This window comes from Stenella coeruleoalba, assembly GCF_951394435.1.
Source record: "Stenella coeruleoalba genome assembly, chromosome: 4".
Lineage (NCBI taxonomy): Eukaryota > Metazoa > Chordata > Mammalia > Artiodactyla > Delphinidae > Stenella > Stenella coeruleoalba.
In genome coordinates this window covers 2,660,723-2,678,178 of record NC_137149.1, presented here as the reverse complement: position 1 = coordinate 2,678,178, position 17,456 = coordinate 2,660,723, and positions in this window count along the sequence as shown.

Genomic DNA, 17,456 nt, shown 5'->3' with positions numbered 1-17,456 from the left:
CAGATAAAAAGGGACTCCCAGTTAAATTTTAATTTCAGATAAACAAGGAAGACATTTTTAGTGTATTTCCTAATATTGCATGGAATACACTTAAGATCTAGTCATCATTCATTTGAAATTGGAATTTGACCGGGTGTCCTATATCTTCATCTGGTAAACCTGGCTTATTCCATCGTCCTGCTGGAAACTCAGGGTATCGGCAGGCTCAATCGCTGGTTCCCAGGGCGCCAGTGCTGAGCAGGGTCTCCATCTGGTGGGCAGCAGGGAGGTTGTGTTGTCCTGGACCGCCTTCTCTTGTTTGGACTAAATTCAAAGGCTGAGCGTAGGTTAGGGGGTGTCGAATTCTTAGGGTTGCATCCTGGGTTGGCCATTTTTGCTGTGGGTCTTTGGGCAGGTGACTCAACCTCTCTGGCCCCCAGTTTCCTCATCTCTAAAAAGGAGCACTGTTGGCATGAGCAGTGATGCAAGGATTGTTGGTGGGACCCAGCACTTGGCACATCTGAGGGCCCCTCAGGTGGCCTTTCCCACCCTGGTCTCGACTTTTCCTTGTCCCTCTGAAAATCCGGCATGATGATGTGAGCTATCTGTGGGGCCCTTCTAAGGATGGAATAAAGACATGTGGGTAATTACGAAGTCACAGTTTTGAATTGTCACCTCCAGAAAAAGAATGACATTTATTACGCATCATTCACGCCCGGTTCCAGGTGGCAAGCATCTTCCCCTCCTGGTCTTTTATTTTTTAATTGGTTCCTCTTCTGGCGACTCGTTCCTGGTTTTTCCCTGTGAGAGTAACTCCCTGCCTCTCTTGTCTCTGCCGTCCCCACCTGCACCCTCGCAGCCCCCGATGGGCTGGGTCTTCTCAGCCCAGGGGCGGTTCTCCCCGAGGAGGAACCCCCTCAGCTCCTGAGCCTGCAGCTCAGCTCAGACAGCTCTGCAATGATGCTTTCCGTCCCTTCTGTGGAAACACACACACACACACCCCACCCCGCTGCCGTGTCCCTCGTTGGCGGGAGAAGATGCTGGGGCTGGGGAGGAGGTGAGAGAGAAGGTGCCTGTGGTCTTACCACCCCAGCTCGGCTTTTAGAAACATCACTTTCTAGTTTTTTCTGTGTGCCATAGGCATTTCTATGAGTTTCTCCTCTTATCGACTCAAATTCCGTTTTTCTGATTGGTCGTCTCACGTGCTTCCCCATGGTTATGGCTCCTGACACCCCAGATTCCTCTGCATGGCAGCCCTGTCACTTCCTAAGCTGCCCTGCTGGAGCCGAGGGGACCAGGAGCTCCTGTGGTGGAGGGACCAGGCTCTGCGCTCAGCACAGGCAGCGTGGCCGGAACGAAGGAATGAATGAGCGAGTGATCTAAAGCCATTCTCTCATTCCTGGATAAGCCCCACTTGGTCCTGGTGTGCGATCCTTTGAATGTGCTGCTGGATTCTGTTCGCTAGTATTTCGTGGAGGATTTTCACATCTATGTTCATCAGTCATATTGGCCTGTAGTTTTCTTTCTTTGTGACATCTTGCCTGGTTTTGGTATCAGGGTGATGGTGGCCTCGTAGAATGAGTTTGGGAGTGTTATATATATGTATGTATATATGTGTATATATATATATATATATATTTTTTGCGGTACGCGGGCCTCTCACTGTTGTGGCCTCTCCCGCTGTGGAGCACAGGCTCCGGACGCGCAGGCTCAGCGGCCATGGCTCACGGGCCCAGCCGCTCCGCGGCATGTGGGATCTTCCCAGACCGGGGCACGAACCCGTGTCCCCTGCATCGGCAGGCAGACTCTCAACCACTGCGCCACCAGGGAAGCCCCCTCTGCTATATTTTGGAAGAGTTTGAGAAGGATGGATGTTAGCTCTTCTCTAAATGTTTGATAGAATTCTCCCGTGAAGCCATCTGGTCCTGGGCTTTTGTTTGTTGGAAGATTTTTAATCACAGTCTCAATTTCAGTGCTTGTGATTGGTCTGTTTATATTTTCTATTTCTCCCTGGTTCAGTCTCGGAAGGTTGTGCTTTTCTAAGAATTTGTCCATTTCTTCCAGGTTGTCCATTTTATTGGCATATAGTTGCTTGTAGTAATCTCTCATGATCCTTTGTATTTCTGCAGTGTCTGTTGTTACTTCTCCTTTTTCATTTCTAATTCTGTTGATTTGCGTCTTCTCCCTTTTTTTCTTGATGAGTCTGGCTAACAGTTTATCAATTTCGTTTATCTTCTCAAAGAACCAGCTTTTAGCTCTATTGATCTTTACTCTTGTTTCTTTCATTTCTTTTTCATTTATTTCTGACCTGACCTTTATGATTTCTTTCCTCTGCTAACTTTGGGGGTTTTTTGTTCTTCTTTCTCTAATTGCTTTAAGTGTAAGGTTAGGTTGCTTATTTGAGATGTTTCCTGTTTCTTGAGGTAGGATTGTATTGCTATTGCTTCCCTCTTAGAACTGCTTTTGCTGCATCCCATAGGTTTTGGGCCGTCGTGTTTTCATTGTCATTTGTTTCTAGGTATTTTTTGATTTCCTCTTTGATTTCTTCAGTGATCTCTTGGTTATTAAGTAGTGTATTGTTTAGGCTCCATGTTTTTGTATTTTTTACAGATTTTTTCCTGTAATTGATATCTAGTCTCATAGCATTGTGGTTGGAAAAGATATTTGATACGATTTCAGTTTTCTTAAATTTGCCAAGGTTTGATTTGTGACCCAAGGTATGATCTATCCTGGAGAATGTTCCATGAGCACTTGAGAAGAAAGTGTATTCTGTTGTTTTTGGATGGAATGTCCTATAAATATCAATTAAGTCCATCTTTTTTAATGTATCATTTAAAGCTTGTGTTTCCTTATTTATTTTCATTTTGGATGATCTGTCCATTGGTGAAAGGATTCTTCAATATACGCAAATCAATCCATGTGAAAAACCATACTAACAAATTGAAGGAGAAAAACCATGTAATCATCTCAATAGATGCAGAAAAAGCTCTCAACAAAATTCAACACCCATTTATGATAAAAAAAAAAAACCCTCCAGAAAGTAGGCATAGAGGGAACTTACCTCAACATAATAAAGGCCATATATGACAAACCCACAGTCAACATCGTTCTCAATGGTGAAAAACGGAAAGCATTTCCACTAAGATCAGGAACAAGACAAGGATGTCCACTCTCACCACTATTATTCAACAGAGTTTTGGAAGTTTTAGCCACAGCAATCAGAGAAGAAAAAGAAATAAAAGGAATCCAAATCGGAAAAGAAGTAAAACTGTCACTGTTTGCAGATGACATGATATTATACATAGAGAATCCTAAAGATGCTACCAGAAAACTACTAGAGCTAATCAATGAATTTGGTAAAGTAGCAGGATACAAAATTAATGCACAGAAATCTCTTGCATTCCTATACACTAATGATGAAAAATCTGAAAGGGAAATTAAGAAAACTCTCCCACTTACCATGGCAACAAAAATAATAAAATACCTAGGAATAAACCTACCTAAGGAGACAGAAGAACTGTATGCAGTAAACTATAAGACACAGATGAAAGAAATTAAAGATGATACAAACAGATGGAGAGATATACCATGTTCTTGATTTGGAAGAATCAACATTGTGAAAATGACTATACTACCCAAAGCAATCTACAGATTCAATGCAATCCCTATCAAACTACCACTGGCATTTTTCACAGGACTAGAACAAAAAAGTTCACAATTTGTATGGAAACACAAAACACCCTGAATAGCCAAAGCAATCTTGAGAAAGAAAAACGGAGCTGGAGGAATCAGGCTCCCAGACTTCAGACTATACCACAAAGCTACAGCAATCAAGACAGTATGGTACTGGCACAAAAAACAGAAATATAGATCAATGGAACAGGATAGAAAGCCCAGAGATAAACCCACACACATATGGTCACCTTATCTTTGATAAAGGAGGCAAGAATATACAATGGAGAAAAGACAGCCTCTTCAATAAGTGGTGCTGGGAAAACTGGAAAGCTATAAGTAAAAGAATGAAATTAGAACACTCCCTAACACCATATGCAAAAATAAACTCAAAATGGATTAAAGACCTAAATGTAAGGCCAGACACTATAAAACTCTTAGAGGAAAACATAGGCAGAACACTCTATGACATAAATCACAGCAAGATCCTTTTTGACCCACCTCCTAGAGAAATGGAAATAAAAACAAAAATAAACAAATGGAGGGCTTCCCTGGTGGCGCAGTGGTTGAGAGTCTGCCTGCCAATGCGGGGGACACGGGTTAGTGCCCCGGGTCTGGGAAGATCCCACGTGCCGCGGAGCGGCTGGGCCCGTGAGCCATGGCTGCTGAGCCTGCGCGTCCGGAGCCTGTGCTCTGCAACGGGAGAGGCCACAACAGTGGAAGGCCCACGTACTGCAAAAAAAAATAAAAATAACAATAAATAAATAAATAAACAAATGGGACCTAATGAAACTTCAAAACTTTTGCACAGCAAAGGAAACCATAAACAAGACGAAAAGACAACCCTCAGAATAGGAGAAAATATTTGCAAATGAAGCAAATGACAAAGGATTAATCTCCAAAATGTACAAGCAGCTCATGCAGCTCAATAACAAAAAAACAAACAAACAAATACAAAAATGGGCAGAACACCTAAACAGACATTTCTCCAAAGAAGATATACAGATGCCAACAAACACATGAAAGGATGCTCAACATCATTAATCATTAGAGAAATGCAAATCAAAACTACAATGAGGGGCTTCCCTGGTGGCGCAGTGGTTGAGAGTCCGCCTGCCGATGCAGGGGACACTGGTTCGTGCCCCGGTCCTGGAAGATCCCACATGCCGCGGAGCGGCTGGGCCTGTGAGCCATAGCTACTGGGCCTGCGTGTCCGGAGCCTGTGCTCCACGGCGGGAGAGGCCACAACAGTGAGAGGCCCGCGTACCACAAAAAAAAAAAAAAAAAAAAAAAAAAAAAAAAAAAAAAAAAAACTACAATGAGGTATCACCTCACACCAGTCAGAATAGCCATTATCAAAAAATCTACTAACAATAAATGCTGGAGAGGGTGTGAAGAAAAGGGAACCCTCTTGCACTGTTGGTGGGAATGTAAATTGATACAGCCACTATGGAGAACAGTATGGAGGTCCCTTAAAAAACTAAAAACAGAACTACCATATGACGCAGCAATCCCACTACTGGGCATATACCCTGAGAAAACCATAATTCAAAGAGAGTCATGTACCACAATGTTCATTGCAGCTCTATTTACAATAGCCAGGACACGAGAGCAACCCAAGTGTCCATCGACAGATCAATGGATAAAGAAGATGTGGCACATATATACAATGGAATGTTATTCAGCCATAAAAAGAAACGAAATTGAGTTATTTGTAGTGAGGTGGATGGACCTAGAGTCTGTCATACAGAGTGAAGTAAGTCAGAAAGAGAAAAACAAATACCGTATGCTAAGACACATATATGGAATCAAAAAACAAAAAAGGTTCTGAAGAACCTAGGGGCAGGACAGGAATAAAGATGCAGATATAGAGAATGGACTTGAGGACACGGGGAGGGGGAACGGTAAGCTGGGACGAAGTGAGAGAGTGGCATGGACATATATACACTACCAAATGTAAAATAGATAGCTAGTGGGAAGCAGCCGCATAGCACAGGGAGATCAGCTCCGTGCTTTGTGACCACCTAGAGGGGTGGGATAGGGAAGGTGGGAGGGAGACGCAAGAGGGAGGGGATATGGGGATATAGGTATATGTGCTGCTGATTCACTTTGTTATAAAGCAGAAACCAACACACCTCTGTAAAGCATTTATACTCCAAAAAAGATGTTAAAAATGAATAAATAAATGAAAATCAAGCCATTCTCTCCACAGAGCCCGTCTCGCCGACACAGCCGGTAGGGGAGAAACTGCGGGCGCGTTGAAAAGTGGCGGTTCCCACGGATCCTGCCTGTCAGCTGCATTCCTCTCTCCTTGCAGCTGAACCTGAGCCTGGCAGTTAAACAGGCACATTCTCCGGTGCCCCAAGCTTCATCCCCTGTAACAACAGGAGACCCTTGAGGGCTGCCAGGGACGCCCTCTGCTCCTGGCTTCCGGCCGAGCCCTCGGCGAACAGTAGGAGCTCAGCAGATGGCAACCTTGAAGGGGACACGCAAAGGCCCGCCCTTCACGTTCCTGGCCTGCCTGGTTTCCGACGTCTTTTCTCAGACGTTTGTTGCTGTCGCCAGCCCTGTGGGGAACGCTCTGAAGCTTGGTCTGCGGAGAAGTCAGGGAGGTAAAGCGACTTGTCCCCAGATTCGATTATTTGAGGCTCTGCCCACAAAGTAAAGCTAATCCTATTCATAGAGTCATTGCACATTTGCATAATTCCGGCTGGCACGCTATGCCCTTGCACTGTGCATGTGTGTGTAAACGGCTGCATCTGAGCGTGTCCCGGGGATGAGCCCGGGCAGGCCTTGGGGTCTGGTCCCCACCATGACCCTGTCCCCTGAGCCACGTCACTGTCCACTCACTGTTTGCACCTGGGAGCTGGGGCTGCAGGGCCCTCTGCAGAAAGGTGCCTTGCGGACGGAGCAGGGGCAGGCCCAGTGGGCGCATAGCCGGCTGGGGGCGGGGTATCTGGGAGGCCCCTGGAGCAGGGAGCTCGTCCTGCTGCCGCTGGTCCATGGCCTTGGCCAAACCTCCTCCTTCCTGGGCCTCAGTTTCCTCTCTTTCCAAACGGAGTCATAGAACATACCTTGCTGGAACTTTCTCACAGAAGCTGGGAGAGTGTGGCCAGGCCTGTTCCTCCAGGCAGGCAGTGGAGTCCTGCTCTTCCCCTTCTCTTTCTTTTCCCCATCCATTCAAGCACGTATTCTCCCTGGAGAACCCCTCTCTGCCTCTCTTGGCTCAAGGAGGGTTTCCAGAGAGATAGAGGGGTCTCCACCCGGGAAGATGGTCCCAATGACCCTCGGGAGACTCTCATACTTGAGATGAGAAAGGCATCCCCGGGGCAGCCTGCGTCTGAGTCAGTGAGTGGTCCCAATGGGGACAGGTCAGAGAAGAGAGAAAACTCATGGAGGGCTTCCTGAAGGAGGCGGCCTCTCAGCTTGCAATGGAAAGAACAGGACAGGCACACGATCACAGTCCAAGAGTCTCACATGGAGTTCAAACGGTCTCCAAAACTTCAGCTGGCACATTTAAAGCGTCTTTGCCAAGACTAACTGCCCAGGGACCTCTACGTGTTTCTGTGAAGAAACCATCCTTCCTCCAAGGGTCCCATCTGGCAGCTCAGTCCACAGAGGTCTGCCCCATGAGGTCTCCCAGACCCATACGTACAACCCAAGTCTAGAGTTCATATTGGGGAAAATTCATATGGGAGATAATTGTCTGATGACCGCCAGATTTGGACCAGCCTGGAGCCCAGTGGCTCATGTCAACAAAATGGATTTGTTTAGAGATGAGAGATGCTGGACAGCCCGAGCCCCTGGCATCGACCTGGCCTGAACTGGGTATTAAATGGATGCATAATTTATCATCTGCCCCGGACGGAGGCCGCTGCCCAAACCCCCCCGCACGCAGGCAGGATGGGAGTCCGGAATCAGAGAGCATCTTTAATTCGGGAGCCTGAAATCCAATTTCCACCCTGTTCTGGGGACTAAAAGCTTTCTGTAAACAGCCGCACCAGATTCACGGATCCAATTATCTACCGCCTGAGCCACTTGCCAAGAGCAAGGGAAGAAGCCAGACTTTGCGTGTCCACGGCCTCAGGCTCTGCGAAGCAGAAGCTGGGCCACCACCCAGAGGCGGGAACCAGCGCAGCACGGCTCCCTGCAGCCGCCTAGCCTGGCGAGCATCCGGCAGGTCCAAACCCCAAGCCCCCATGCCATCCTGTCTTCCAGACACACGCCCACCCGGTGCCCAAGGTGCCCCCCGAGCCGTACCTTGGCACTCCTGGTTGCCCTCAATCGTCCCCTCCTTCTTTAAAGACAAAGGCTCAGGTCTCCCAGCCCTGGAGCATTCTCTGCTCGGATACTCCCTGCCACTCCCTCAAGCACCCCCTTCCTCCCTCCTCCCCCCACCTCTGTCTTCTCCTCCCTCTTTCCTCCCTTGGGTCAGAATTTGAGGCTCCCTCCCACCCCCGAGGGCTCGCCCACACCCCCAGCCCCGGGCACCCCTGGTTGGTGTGCAGCAGAGGTGTAGGGCAGACACAGTGGAGACAGAGCAGTAAGGGTCCAGGGGCCTGGTGTCTTCCGGGGACGGGATGGTTGAGGTGGTGGCAGGTGGAAGGACCCACTTGAGCTGCACAGTGAAGGATGAGTGAGGTCACAGGGTGAGGGACAGCACTCCAGGTGGAGGGAGCAGCAAGTGCAAAGGCACTGAGGCACAGGATGCTGGCAGTGCTCTAGTAATACTCTAGAGAACTGGGGTGTCACCAGGAACCAGGGCTGCCCTCACTCCTCATAGCCACACCCATAATGCCCAACTCAGTCTTGCTCAGCACGTAGCACCTCTGCCCCCACTTCCTACTCCTGCCCTCGGCAGACATCACTAGTCGATTACGATCACGTTCCCCCACAGACCCCAGATGCAGCCTCAGATTCCTTGGCGTGGAATTGGAAACCTACTGAACAACCCGGCCTAACTCCTCTTCCATCACAGCGGCCCGTGACATTACTGTTATTATTTTTAATCTTTTGGCCACGCCGCACGGCATGTGGGATCTTAGTTCCCCGACCAGGGATCAAACGTGCGCCCCCTGCGTTGGAAGCGTGGACTCAACCACTGGACCGCCAGGGAAGTCCCCGTGACATTATTTTTAAACTGATTGTACGGCCATGAGAAGTCAGGGACAAAGGGAACGGTTTTCTTTGGATCTTCTCAGCCCGCAGAGGTGGCGCTGGCCCAGCTGGTCTCAGGAGAGGGGCTGATCTGACACTGCTTCTCTGTAAACCAAAGAAACAAAGAATTCATCCATATACAGGGAAAGGAGAGGGATGAGGAAGGTGGGAGAGCACCACGGGGTGCCTGTGCACGCAGATGCCAGACACGCGGGAAAAATCCGAAAAATCGGGAGAGCGCACATTCGCCGGCAGAGGGCAGTTGGCTGTACTGCGCTGGGAAGTTAGTGAGGCCCCCCTCGCGGTCGGGCTCCGTTTTGGCGATGCAAGCACCCTGCAGTTGGTTGGCAGAGGACGAAGTGTTTGTTTTGGTCGTTTTGAGAAAAGAGAAACTTGAAATGCTGCCTGCATCTTACCTCTGGATACATAACCTAAGGAAACCTTCATTTATATGAACGTATCAAAAGGCATGTCTGCACCCACACGCACGCCCACCGGGACACCATGCACACGCACGTGAGAGGCCCGCGTGCCTGCACAGGTTCTCCAGCCTCATCTGAGCTGAAACCCACAGCTGCCATCCTGCATGTCCTGTAACAGTCTCATTTCCTGTTGAAATTGGAGAAGCGGGATGTCCGAGAACGAGTCGCCCCCCCAAACCACCATCGAGGCCTGACCCGGGCCGGATGCTCTTCAGAAAGGCTTGTTCTGCGACCTCGAGGTCAAGAGGGGCCGGCGGCTCGGCTGCGGTGGACGGCCCAGCTGCCCTGCTGCCCCCTCACACCTATTTTGGGGGGGCTTCTCCTTTCATCCTAGTTCATTGGTCCACATGTTTGGGGTCCCCTCCATGCACAGGCAGCTCCTGTAAAGGGCGATGGGAAGTCCCGGGGTCTGGGAGCCCTCCCTCGGTGACCGTGAGCAAGCCCATCCCATCTCCTGGCCCCAGTGTCCACACTGGTCAACAGCGCTGGCCTCACAGGCTCGTGTGGTCACGGACGTACGGACCCTCCGGGTCACCGTCTGGCTGAGCCCCGAGATGCGGCGCCTGTGCTGCCCTGTCTGCCGCGGGGACCCGGCTGCCGGGACCCCCGCTGCCCGCCGCGCCTGCGGCTCCCACAGGTGCGCGTGCAGCCCACTCCTTCCTCGCATTAACCTTGCACACCTGGCGGCCACCTCCTCCCTGGCATGCCACACGAGTCTGCCCGCGTCCCACTGGCCAGCCTGCCCTCCGCGAGACCCCTCCACACTGCCCTCAGACCCACGTCCGACCCGTCGGCAAAGCCCTGTGCTGTCCCCCCACATCGCTGTTAGAACTGGGGACTGGACACGAGGGCCGTGAGAGGAAGGGGACGCACCGCATTCTGGGGCTGCAGCTGCTGGGGGTGGGGGACACCAAGAGCTCCGTCTAGGGCCTAACCCGTCGGGGGGCTGGCTTGACACCCAGGAGGGGTGCCCAGAAGGCGGGGGCGGGGAGGGGGCGGGGCCCCCGCTGCAGGGAGGCTCTCGGAGGGGCAGGACCCACCACGGGAGAGCCAGCACTGCAGGCAGAGGGCTGCGTCAGACACCACCGGGGAGGGCAGGAGCCCAGCCTGCGAGGGGCGTGGGGTGCGGGGTCACTGCTGCGCTGTCTCTGCCTCCCCCCTGCTCCCAGGACGGACCCAGCCTGTCCGGCGCAGCACGTCCACCACAGGCGTATCCGCCACGGGGGCTGCAGGGTGCTGAGCGGCCTGCCCTCTGGGACTCCCCGGGCGTCCTTCCCAGGAGACCCAGCGGCCTGCACACTAGTGCTTTCCAGAGACGTTCACACACTCTGCAAAGCTCAGGCCAAACGCCACCATTTCTAGGAAGGCTCAGCAGACCCCCCTGACCAATCTCCGGGCCCCCGGGCCTCCACGGTGGCTGTGCGGTCCAGGGGTAGGCCCCGCAGGCCTAGAGATGGTGGTTTCGGCCCCAGCGGGGCTGCCCGCCACCGGCTCTGACACCTGTGGGTGTGTCTGCTTCCCGCGGCCTCCGAGAGCTCCCTGGTGCGGTGGGGACCATGGTGACCCGAGTGCCAGCAGGGGAGCCTGGCAAGAAGCAGAGGCCCCTCCCAGCGCCTGGGCCTCCGGGTGGCGTGGGGGGCCAGCCCCGCCCACCGACCTTTGGGGCAGGGAGGGAGCTGAGGATTCGCCAAAGCCTCGAGGCCATAGCGCAGCCCCCAGGGAGCAGCTCGTCTACACAGCCTGCTGGGATCTGCCCTCAGCGGGCCTGGCCCAAGTGGGTCTCCTCTTGACCCCTTGCCTCTGCCGAAGCCCGGAGTGGGGCCCTGTGCACGGGGGGTTCCCAGCACTTCCAGACTTGCCCCCAGCCCTGAACCGGAGCCCAGACCAAACTTTGAAGTTGTGCTAGAAATCTCAGAGGTCAGCTGTTCTCATGTTTCCAGAATTTATTGATTCTGTCTGGGCTGGAAAGGCAACAAAAATGCTTTTATTGTTCACTTCTGAGCTGCCTCAGGGGAGCTGGGAGTGCGGTGCTGCCCCCCGCCCCCCCAGGCGCATCCCAGGGGCTGCGGACCAACATGGGGCCAGCGCTGCCCCGAGGGGCCGCCTGCCCCAGACTGTCCCTCCTCCTCACAACACGCTGTCCCGTGAGGCCTGTGTCCCCACATGTCTGCTCCCCTCTGTGTCCGTGAGCCGAAGACAGGCCCCCCCAGGCTTTACCCAGCGCGGCTGTGCACGCTCTCTGCCCCGCTCCTGCCTGGGCGAGTGCACAGCAAGCCGGACAGAACCCGGCTTGCCTCTCCACGCTCCCTTGGGCCGCATCTCCCTGCAGTGAGGGGGGCTCAGGACACCCCGGGCCCCTGGGAAGAGGTAGGAATGAGGGAAGGGGGCAGAGGGAGGGCAAGCAGGGAGTTCAGCCGGAGGCCAGCACATCTCCAACCACAGGCCCTGAAGTGTCCCTCAGTCGCTCATTCATTCTCTCACTCACTCATTCATTCACATGTTTACCTTTTATTCCTTGGTCTTTTCCCCGGCCGCACGGAACTCCCATCCGCCTCCAGCCCTGGGCTGGCCCTGTGCACCCTGAGAACCATCTGACCAGGGCAGCCCTCTTCGAGCCTCTGGTCCATCAGGTTGGTTCCTCGGGCCCCGTCCTTCTGGGAGCCGGGCAGGGAGGTGCCGAGTTGCTGCACCAGAGCCATATATGCTCCTCGTGTTTGTTTAATGGGGCCTTTTCTCATTAAACCCAGAGCTGGGTGGTCCTGGCAGGGCGCAGGGGGCGCAGCTCAGTAGGCCCGGCGCTCTGTGCCGCCGTGGACGTGCGTGGTGTTGAGCGAGGTTCCCCGCCCCGTGTCTGTGTCCCAGCTGGAGCAGGACCTGCCTCCTGATTCCCACTCTTCTGTAAAGTGGGACTTTGGTCCCGCTCTCGTGCAGGGTTCCCCCGGGTCCCTGAGATCCTGATTCCTTGGACCCACCGCATCTGCAGCACTGATCCCGACCTGGGTGTCGTACTGGTGGTTCCAGAGCCAGCCTGCCCAGTGCGTGTCCCCTGTCTGCGGTCTTCGCTCAAGCCATCCGTCAGCTACTCCCTCCCCTCCATCAGCGATTCCCTCGATCCCACACGTGGAATGCCCCCTCCCATGTGCTTCTCGGAGGACCAGAAGTGACCCAGCACTCCTGAGAAATGACAAGTGGGCCGTGGACTGGTGCCCACAGTGGGCGAGTCAGAGCCCAGCAGCCCGGGCCCCCGAGTGGGTGCTGCCTGTTCGCTGCCGCGGGCCAGACCCCTCCCCGAAAGCAGCCGCCTTGAGCTCATGTGTCCCAGCCCTGGCGCAGGGCCTGGCGCGTCATGGGACCTCAGCAAACGCTTGCTGGATCCGTGAAGAGATGGAGGGGAGCCCGTCGTCCTGACTCCCGCTGTTTCCTCTCCTTTAGTCTCAGCGATGGGCCGCGCCAGGACGGAGTGAGCACCCCGTCATTAGAGGTATGCAAGAGCACCTGGAAGCCTTCTGGTGGGGACGTTGCAAGAACAGCTGTGACATCTGGATCAGCACACATTTTGACTTCTTGGAACTCTCCCCCTTGGCTCGAAACAACAACAACAAAATCTTAGCCTTGCTTAGAATAGTCAAAATCATAAAGACAGAAGTTATCAGGGGGTTGCCAGGGATGGCGGGCGGGGGAGTCAGAGTTGGAGGGGGGCAGAGTTTTAGTTTTACAAGGTGAAAAGAGTTCTGGGGACGGATGGTGGTGATGGCCACACAGCGATGTGAATGCGCTTAATGCCACTGAACTATCACTTAAAAATGACGACAGGACTTCCCTGGCGGCCCAGTGGTTAAGACTTCGCCTTCCAATGCAGGGGGTGTGGGTTCGATCCCTGGTCGGGGAGCTAAGATCCCACACTCCTCGCGGCCAAAACACCAACGCATTAAACACAAACAAACAACAACAACAAAAAACCCAGAAGCAATATTGTAACACCTTCAATAAAGACTTTAAAAATGGTCCATGTCAAAAAAAATCTTTAAAAAAATGCTGAAGACGGTAAATTTTATGTCATGTGTATTTGACCACAATTAACAAAAATAGTTGAAAAAGTGCTCTGCTGGGCGCACAGGGCTCCAGGGAACACGGAGCTCGGCACGGGGGGCAGCAGGGCACGGACTCTGGCGCCTGCTCAGAGTTTAAGTGAAAGCTGTTCATGAGGGACGAACGCGAACCGTTGGCCAGTGGCTGTGGCCCCACCAGGAAGCCGCCGCTCAGAGCCGTGCATCGTCCGGGGACCTGGGCTCAGCAGCCCAGCGGGGGCTCATTCAGGGTGGCCTGGATTTTCCCAGACTGGGGACTGGGGACAGCGTGGGCCTCGGACAGGCTTTGGGGCTGGGAGCCCAGCCTCCAGCAGCTTCAGTCCCGTCCCAGGGCCAAGCAAAGCCTCGGCCCCCGTGCGGAGAGACATCAGAGTGGGGCTGAGGCGCGGGCCCAGCGCTGGGGAGGGGTCACTCCAGGAGGGGCCTCAGGGGGGGTCTTGGGCGGAGGACAGCCCTGCCACCAAGGACACACCCGTGTGCTCTAAGGAAGGACTTTCTCCAGGTAAAGACGCCAAGTGGACCAGAGGCTGGCTTACCTTTCATCACACCAGAAACAGCTCAATACTCCCAGGGGCACAGATGCCTGCCCTTGAGGGGTGCACCAGCTGGGGGAGCAGGAAGGGGGCTCTCTGCAGGACAAGGACATCTAAGGCCCAGCCGGTGACCGGCCTGCTGCTGCCCAGAGGCCAGAGGGGCTTCAGGGAGAAAGTGGCGAAGCAGGGGCCCTCGTGGGGCTGCCTACATCCACACAGTGCCCGCTGCCCTCCCGGCCAGAACACCTGACATTTTGGGGCAGAATCATCTCCATTCCCACCTTGGGTCCAGGTGGTCAAGTGGAGCTGATCCCCTTCTGGGCTTCTGGGACCTGATCCAGAGCCCACCGTCCCGGGGCTGCTGAGCGGGGAGGACATCCCGTCACCCAGGGGGGCTCTCAGGAGGAGGCAGGCAAGCAGAGGGGGGGATGGGAAGGGACAGACCTGGTGACAGCCACACCTGGTGCGGGCACACCCCTCCGCTCGAGCTTTCTCCTCTCAAGCTGATGTGAACGGGTTTCATCCTGGCTGCTGGCGGGGCCGGGGGCTGTTTCGTCTGGTGGTGTCCTCAGATCCCCCCACCACTCACCCTCCAATGCTCTCCCCTCCCCCAGCCTGATGCCCAGCAGAGGCCTGAGGAAACGTTTGCTGAGCCGTGGCTCACACTGAAATGTGTTTCCCAGCTGGCGGTCGGCCACGTGTTCACCGGGCCCCAGTGCAGGCCCAGAGCACCGGAAGCATGTGCCCCCGGAAGGAACTGTGTCCCCAGCTCTTCATCCCTGTGCTCTGAAGAGACCCCAACTCTGAGCCGCAGGTGGCGTGCGACTCAGGGAAGCGGATCTGTGGGACAGAAATCCCTGCGGCATCTGCCTGGGGCCCCCCAAAGCCGGTAGCTCCGCTGGGAGCTGGGAGACAGAGGGAGCCAGGGGAAGGGGCTTCTCCTGCTTCTCGAGCAGATTGCCCCGAGCGGCAGGGATCCTGGTGCACCTGACACAGGAGCACGGGCCCTGGGATGGGGGTTCAAACCCCAGCTTCAGAGTCGAGCAGCCCTGGGCGGGCCCCTCGTTTGCTCAAGTCTCAGCCTCCATGGCACCTGGGGGAGTTGTCGGTCTCTGTGCCACTGGCAGGTGGTAGGTGCTGAAGAAACACCCTAGTTGGAGAGCTCCATTCGGAGAGGTGAAGGAAGGTACCAACGTCACACAGCGGGGAGGTGACGGCCAGGACTTGAGCCCCAGCCCTGAGGACAGGCCATCCCATGCTCCAGGCTCCTGGCATCTGCCTGCAGCCCAGCTGGGTGGGGACCTGGCAAGAGTCTAGCCCTTACGCATGGTGGCAGCCGCCAGGGGTCGTGTGCAGCGACGCCGCCCTGGCTCTCCAGGAGCAGAAAGGGCCCCATCTTCTAGCCAGCTCTCCTGGCCTCACCGTTGCTGATGGGAGATAAGAGCCTGGCTCCTGCTGGAGCCTTGAGGACAAGCTGGTAGTTTTCCATCATTATAACGAACGATAAACTTCACGGGAGGCCAAGTAGGGCTGAAGGATCCCTCCTCCTCGGCTCTGAGCAGCCTGGCTTGGGGCACCTTTCCAGAACCCTCGGGAGCCTGCCTCTTCCACCATCTATAAGCCCTGGGGGCCGGCCAGCCAGCCGCCTCCACGAAGTGTTTATTGAGCCTCTGAGAACTACCCTGGCTCTGGGCGCGGCACCTGTAAGTTTCCAAAGCCTACCTGGTGGGATTCCCACGCTCCCTGCGGGATCCACGTCTGTGTCTCCTTTTGCAGATGGAGAACCCACCTTGGAGAAGTTCGCCGGTGCTCAAGGGGTGTCTGGGAACTCACTGTGTGTTCTGCTCAATCATGTTATGAACCTAAAACTGCTCTAGAATATAAAGTCTATTTAAAAAACCGTGTGAATGGAACCCTCGAGTCTCGCCTTTTCAGTCTGCCTTCCTTCCCTTACATAAGGCGTTAGAGAGCCACCTTGTTTTGCGCACGTCCGGAGCTTGTCCCTTTGTACTGACGAATAGTTTTCCACTGCTTGGACGCATCACAGTTTATTTAGCCATTTACCAGCGGATGGATTTTGGAAGAGTTTCCGGTTTGGGGCCCTTATGAATAAAGCTGCTCTAAACATTGTTTTTAACCGCCTGGGGGTCGCAGAGGTGATGGGCTGCAGGGCACAGCTCCACACACAACGAGCCTCTTTGGCTTGGTGACCGTTTCCGAGGCCCGCCGGTTTCCTACCAACCCGGGAATGTGAACATGGGATTTCCCGGCCCTGACTCCATCGAGCTGCGAGTCCTTGGGGGGTCGCCTGAAGTGCTCCAAAGGACCCCACCCATTCAGGGTTGGTGCGCAGACTGAGAGCAACCGCCCTGGGAGCCTGACCTCCCCTGAGGGCAGGCCAAGCCCCGGGCACTCTTCCAGTGCTTTCTGGGACCCCCATGGCACGGGGGTAAACAGTCCTTGGGCTACAGGAGGGGAAACTAAGGCAGGAGAGCACGGGAACTTGCCCACGTCACATGCCACGTGTGCAGTCCGGAAATGGACTCAGGAGCTGTGTCCCTTCTGATTCATTTGTTGAAGCCCGAGCCCCCAGAACCTCAGAATGTGACTGTATTTGGAGAGAAGGTAAAATGAGGGCTTCAGGTGAGCCCTGATGCCATTTGACTGGTGCCCTTATAAGAAGAGAAGATTAGGGCACAAAGGGATGAGCACGGAGGACACAGGGAGAAGACGGCCGTATACACGCCAAGGAGAGAGTCCATCATGCGGACACCTTGACCCCAGCCTCCCAGCCTCCAGGACTGTGAGGAAATACACTTCTGCTGTTGAAGCCCCCGTCTGGGGTGCCGAGTTGCAGCGGCCCCAGGACACTGATCCAGGCCCAACCCCAGAGCACATTCTCCAGCTATTCCACCTACAGGTGAGACTGTGTCCCACACACACATGCCAGGAGGGGGCTGCTCACCGTCAGCTGGCGCCCCAGCCCCGCCGCTCGCCCCAGCGTCTGTCACCAGCACACCGTACACCACACTTTGTCATGTTGTATTTGCTTGAGTGGTTCTGTGGCCCCTGTCCTCCCAGAGACGGCACGCTCCGCGGCGGCAGGGGCGTATCCTTATTTTGCTAACCTGGTTCCAGGTGGGCCGTGGGCTCCTCAGCAGATGTTTTTTTAAAGGAATGGTGATCAGTGTGCGTTGTTTTTGCCATACCGACAAATCATCGTTACAGGAGGGCATTGAGTTCTTATAGGATCGCACTGGCGTTTCCCCCACATGCCCACATGCAGCTGGGGTCGCATAAATGCTTCTTGAATGAGTGAAGTGGGCGACTGGATGGACCAACAAATGAATGAATGAACGAATGAATGAATGAATGCCTCTCCACCCCCGTGACCTGAGCCAGAGCGCCAGAGGCGGAGTGGCTGCGGGCGCCTCACAGATCCGGGTCATTTGAGACAAAGTCCTGCTGGAATTAACGTCAGATCTGGATTCTCTCCGCCTTCAGAGAAAGCCCCTGTTATGCTCCTGCCGTGTGACCAGCATGTC